Source organism: Corvus brachyrhynchos, unplaced genomic scaffold (genome assembly GCF_000691975.1).
Source record: "Corvus brachyrhynchos isolate BGI_N302 unplaced genomic scaffold, ASM69197v1 scaffold52, whole genome shotgun sequence".
In the NCBI taxonomy this organism is placed as follows: Eukaryota; Metazoa; Chordata; class Aves; order Passeriformes; family Corvidae; genus Corvus; species Corvus brachyrhynchos.
In genome coordinates this window covers 2,068,531-2,074,784 of record NW_008237221.1, presented here as the reverse complement: position 1 = coordinate 2,074,784, position 6,254 = coordinate 2,068,531, and the positions used below count along the sequence as shown (strand labels likewise).

At 43.8% G+C, this 6,254-nt stretch overlaps 1 long non-coding RNA gene across 2 annotated transcripts in view; it reads right to left on the bottom strand.

Annotated features, from left to right (window-relative positions):
* Positions 1-2,130: 2,130 nt before the first annotated feature.
* The window catches only part of LOC108445366, a 51,165-nt gene continuing 47,041 nt past the window's right edge, over positions 2,131-6,254 (bottom strand). The window contains exons 6-9 of one of the 2 annotated variants that reach the window (XR_001860188.1): positions 4,412-4,494; positions 3,933-4,056; positions 3,296-3,372; positions 2,131-2,394 (exon numbers count right to left, since the gene is read on the bottom strand). This is a non-coding gene — a long non-coding RNA (uncharacterized LOC108445366). Of the gene's footprint in view, positions 4,057-4,411; positions 4,495-6,254 lie in introns of both variants that reach the window. The other variant, XR_001860187.1, reaches the window with a different exon arrangement.

The window sequence follows — 6,254 nt, the reverse complement described above, 5'->3', positions numbered from 1 at the left end:
CCCTGATAACTGATTCAAACTGGGCCTTAAAGTCCCCACACATGGTGCTGGGACTCAGATTTGGTCCTAAATCCAGAGGAAATAGTGCCACCTACTGAACCAGCACCCTACCAAGGACCAGTGCTCAGGGTGAATTCCTGTAATGAGCGATACCCACACCCAGTATGTAAAATCCAGTATGTTTTCTAGGTGATGTATATACAATACAGATACAGATAGACAGACAGCAGAAGAGTCAATATTCCAAAAAAGATGGAAACTTGGGCTTGTGTGATTATGCCACTTTTTTATTGCAGCAAGGAGAAAAGACCTGAGCGTGGACTGAAGCACCAGTTGGGAGCTGTGTATTTTGAGGCCCCACAGTAACTAGCAGTCATGTCTTGCCTTTACTCCTCCTCCCTACAAGGATAGTATTAATGATGTAAGGAAGTAAACAACTCACTGAGCCACAAAGCTCTAACAGTTATTAATTTCCAAGGAACTATCCTCACACCAATCTAGGAACTGAAACATTGAAGAATGGTGTGAATAAATATGAACACAGACACACGCTGGTTTACAAATATCAGACACTGGTCCAGTTTGTCAAAACTGCTCCTTTTCAACAGTCTCATATTTGGATGCTGACAGCTAAATCCACACAGGCTTAGCCTGAATTTTGCCCACATTCTTTGCTGCAGTGGCTGGTGCAGGCAGCATGATCAGGGCTACTGATCCTAAAGAAACCCAAGCACAGACCAACAAGCACCTGCACCCTCCCTCTTCCAGATGAGCCAGGACTTCTGATACCACCAGGGTGGTGCAGCCATTTCCCTGTTGCTGTTTTGGCTGTGCCATGCTGGAGCAGATCTGCTGGTAGAGTTCAGCATGACTGGATAAAAACCAGGAGAAAACCATGGCAAAACTTGTGCATGCCTGATGACTGACCATGCATGGTTCCCTCCTGTTTGCTGTCTCTTCCATGTGACTCTTAACAGCTTGGCTGTACCATGCCTTGGCTTGAAAAGAAGGGTTGGTGATTACTCTCGTCCAGGATACAGCAAATCAGGGCACTCTGGAGATACGGGAAATGGGAGAAAATTTCTTCCTGCAACAGAGGAAAGCTGAGAGATAGATATTCCCCATCTTAAATCAGTGCTCTAAGTTCTGCCACATAGTTCATAACATAACAAATGGCACCATCCTGTACTAGAATCCTGCCTTTAGAAGGAGGTGATGGAGCAGATTTCAAAGGCATGAAGACAACTAACATTTCCAGTGAGTCACCTCTTCTTTTCTCACGCATCACAAATAATGGAGGCAGGAGCAACCTCTGGAAGTCTTTATCATTGCTTATACCTTTGCATTGACTGGCAAAAGGATTTAGGTACCTGCATCCATCTTTTTCCTTCTGCCCAGGCTCCTAAAATTTCAAACATACATGCAAACTAGGCCAGTTGGATTCAGGCCACTTTCACAGATTCATAGAATCATAGAATAGTTTGGGTTAGAAGGAACCTTTAAAGTTCATCTAGTCCAACCCCCTTGGAATGAGATCTAAGATATCTTCCACTAAACCAGATTTCTCAGAGCCTCACCAACATCCCCATTTCCAGGGATGGGGTCTCTACCACCTCTCCAAGCAGTAGTGCTCATTACCCCTTTGTGGTATCTCATCAGGGCTTTTTGTGCAGTGTCAGGAGGTCTAGACCTCAGAGAACTCTGCGAAATCCAGGCAAAATCTGCAATTCAGGATCAGCTCTCAGCAGAGTTTAACAGTGCAAGTCAGCTCAAGGCTGATCCTTACTACAGGTAAAATTCAATTCTGCAAAAACAAAAAAAAATATTTAGAGGAAAACTGTCGGAAAAGCTGGGAGACACCAGTATGGGGGAAGATTGCTTTTCCAAGTTGTCTCTGGGCTATCTACCTGAACATTTTGTGAGTGGGAACAGGCCAGGATCACGTGAGAGGGAGAAGGGACAAGCCTGGGAAGGAGAACTACACTTGTTTCCTTAGTTGTTGCTGAGGAGGAAGAAACTGATTAGTAATCATTGTCTCCTAAAGTATCTGCCAGCATCTGTGCAGATAGAGACTGGCCAGACAGGGACTGGGGACCAGAGACTGGGGACTGGGGAGGGCTTTGCCACGTGCCTTGTCCCAGCAAGTCAGTCTGCCAGCCACTGCTGCCACAGGGAACCACCAACTCTGCCTGTCTGCAAAGGCAAGGAAGAACGAAGACAGAGGTGTAAGTTTCTCTCTTGGAGCACATTTTTTGCCCAAAGCTCTGTATTACTGAAGGGACTCATCTTGCTGTAGTCTTGTAGAGGTATAAGATCCTTGCCAGGAAGCTCTGCTGCACACCATGGCAGCTGTCTCTTCTTTTCAACCACCACTGTCTGAGGTCACTTATCGACCTGTAAGAAAAGGAATTCAATTTTTCTGAAAGGGAATAGTTTTATTTTCTTATTTATGAATCTAAATTTGATTGCAAGCTGTTTGTAACATTGTACTGAGCACAGAGACCCTGATCCTCACCAAAGGCCTTGGGTGTGCCTTCACTACAGGAACAAACAAAAATAGTGATTGCATTAGTTATCCATTTATCAAACCTGGGTGCCATCTAAGAATGCTGCTTCTTGCTGTCCCTCTGCAGAGCACTATCCTCAAAAATGAAAATAATTTCAAATAATCATTTCAATTTCAGGTTGCTCAAAGCCAGGCACTTGTAAGGGCAGGCTGTCAACTTTCCTGCACCAATTAGTGTGTTGATAAAGCTTCTGGAGTAGTGACATTAACAGCATTATCTTACAAAGATACCTGCAGGTAATATCAACGCAATTACTATTGAATCTGAAGTGGGGGAACTGGTGAGCCTGCCTTAACAGAATTACCAAGATACATTGAATTATTTCTAGCAATATGGAAACTTATATAAGAACAAAGCACTGAGTGAGACGTATTTGTCTTCATTGAGCAAAGGTGAAGCACAGATGTTCCCCAGGCCATTCTGGCCCATGCTGATGATATATTCAGAGCTCTGGACATTTCAAGTAAATATATCTTTAGCCACACTCCCTCTGCTGTCCCTACTGCTTTTGATTAAAGGAACAGACCCTTAAAGCAAAGGGTTATCCAGCTACAGAGAGGTGATTTATACCTGTAACACCACAGCCAGGGAGGAGGCTTAGCCCAAAGGTGGGACGTCAGAAGAAGGTGCTCTTACCAAGGTATGGATTGGCACAAAGCATTCATCCACTTTCAGTCCTGTAGCAAAACCCAGTATCCAAACCAGTGTTTAACAACCTTGGGACTTACTCCAGCCAGTCCAGAGATGTTAGCTTCAGGGTGAGGAGAGTGGGGAATGTGACCAGACAGGAACAGTAACAGGGCATCTCGGTGTAAACAAGAGGAAAGGATGCTGGATGAGAGAAAGCTGGGGCGTGTCCATCTTAGCCCTACATGGCAAATGCTTCTACTCTCTCAAAATTTGAGTGTGCCCTTTAAACAGATCTTATAAAATCTTAATGTGCCCTATCCATGATCTCTCACCTTTTCACTTAAGCTATGTATGTACGTATGTACATATACAAATATATCATTTTAATATATAATAAGTGACCCATTGAAGAAACAAAGGAGCAAACACCACAATGGGTGAACAATCCTACTCAGAGACATTGCTTTCCCTGTTTCACTTGCTTTGGTAGATTGCTATATTGTGCAGAGATATCTTCTCACTGTTTCCTCTTAATTATCCTTAATTCTATTGAACAGACAAACATCAACTGCAAATAATGCATGCTTAATTATGCAGTGTTGGTGGTTGATACTGTATTATCACCAGCTTTTCTTTTAATATTTTGGCAACACACAAATGAAACTGCTACAATATGCTAAAATAGCCTCTATCAGAGTAATGGTCATGAATCCACTGCATGCACAGTAACCTCACCTCTGCCCACGGAAGGCCAGCAGAGGTGGTGAAACGGAGCTGTTCCCATCCCAAATGAGATTCCAGATGCCCTTGCTTGATATGGATCTGATGGCAGGAGGCTAGCAAATTGTTACAGGTGACCCTGGAGAGAGGCAGGAAGAGCCACCATGAAACACAAAACAATCATTTTCAAAATAAAGCAAAAATTCTCCGGGTTTTGTCATCATTATTATTTGTAATCTCTTCTGAGGATGAAGAAGGCTTGTCAGACCAGATGGGACCAGAATATCTAATGAAGGACACAGTACACTGCACAGGAACCAGAGGTAGCTGAGAGCAATAGGGCCCCAGGACTGTCATTATTGCATTAGGGACAAACAAAACCACAGGGACCCCAGTAAAAGATGCATCTATTTTCACAAGGACATTGCAAAGATGCCACATGATACACAGCGGTTTTAATCACTAAATAATCATCCAGTACAGACACTCTTCACCTGTCATGGTAGACTCGGTCTGGCCCTCCAAGGGTCTAGGATCTTCTTGGGTTTGGCTCTTTGCATCATATTTGCCACAGAATCTGCAATTAAAACCAGAATAACTTGTTTTCCATGTTGAATATTTCCAGGTACAGATCTAGGTGTAAATAACTTGGTGAAACGGGATTTCTTTTGCTAGGTGTTTTACTTTGCTTTATTGTCTTTATTATCCTTTCCCTCTATGTACTGCCCAAGCAGAAGTGGTTTTCCTGCTGTTACATGACAGCTTAAATAGATCCATGAGCCATGTCCCCATTTCAGAGGGCACAAAAACACCTGAGGGATTGCCCTGTGCCAGCATCCAGGTAATAAGAGCTGAACCAGCTCCTAAGCTGGATGGCAGTGGGCCCAAAGGAGGGTTTGGAAGTAGCTAGATAGAGCAGTCCTTTTACAGTGAATTGGTCAAAGTGTTTCAAGTGGATTCATCCTCATGCTAATTTACAGGAGTCCTGCTTGAAGACATTGCATTTCCTTGGAATGAGACTATAAAGAGTATTTGGCCCTTGACCCATTAAATATACATTATTCCAAACATAACAAGCCAGATGCAGCTCTCCTTCCAGACCCCTTCTAAACACTTGAAATGGGTTGAGTGAAATAGGTCTCAAGCCAGTGCTGGCCCTGCTTGAAATGGGAGTTTGGACTAGGTGGTCTCCCAAGGCCCTTTCAGCCCTTTCAGGCTGGAGTGGTGCAGGGATGAGGAGGAAACCTGAGCACTGTTAAGCCCCTTCAGAGCTCTTGAAGCATCCTAAAGCTTATACTGGCAAAAGTGCAAGGAGTAGAGATTCCTTTCTTTGCTGACCGAATCAGTCAAGAGCTTGAAACACCTTCAGGGTGCAGAAGCAGCTCCTGCATTTACATGGCTGAGTCACACAGGCCAGAGACAGCCTTCCGCCAACGTGGGATTGGCACAAAAGCTGGATAATGAAGAGATGTTTACACTGCTGCTGCTGCTGCCTTTACTCCGGGACTTGTTTAATCTTGCAGGCTCTCAGGCAGTCACCATTCATGCACAGGTGCAACCATAAAGGGGCCAAATGTGGAAGGCAGGGTGTGACTAAGCCCAAAAATGAGCGACACAAATGCATTATTCATGCAGAAAGCTTACAATGCTCCACAATTCCTTTCTTCAGAGCAGATCACTCCACTATCAACGTCAGCTACATGATTCTTCATTTCTGACACCTGCCTTTGTTCCTTTTCTACCTCAGAAGCGAGGTGACCTGGGTGTTTGCCTGAAATTGTTGCTCAGGACTAATTTTCCAGCAATGCCGGGTAACAGCCTGGAACTTTTTGGAGGTAGATGTGACACGAGTGGCGACAGGGTCCTGCGCTCTTATGCCATCTGCCCCTCTGAGCACAGGAGTCCATGTGATGTCAGGAACTTTGCTAGAGAACTGTGTTAGAGGAAAAGAAGGGTGTAAAAAAGAGAGAGGAAGAGGAGACCAGAGAAAGCAAAAAGGGAAGGTGAGGATGGGAAGAGAGAGAAACTTCCAATCAACATAAAAAAAGATGGAAACTTGACTGTGTTGTTGAAAATAATAGGGGTTTTAACAGTTAAAGGGTTTTAAAAGGTCATTATGCATTTAGCAGCAAAAGAGCAATATGAATTTCTAAGCAGCAACATCTGGAAGATCAAAAGAAATCATACTTCAATCAACATGAAAATCTCTGCTCATTACACACAATCATATTTAGTTATTAATAGACACAGGCTAGACACTGACATTTTACACATTTCATCCTATGATGCGCCAGGGACACTTCTGGCATTTAGTTTATCATTTTCATCAGTGTCATG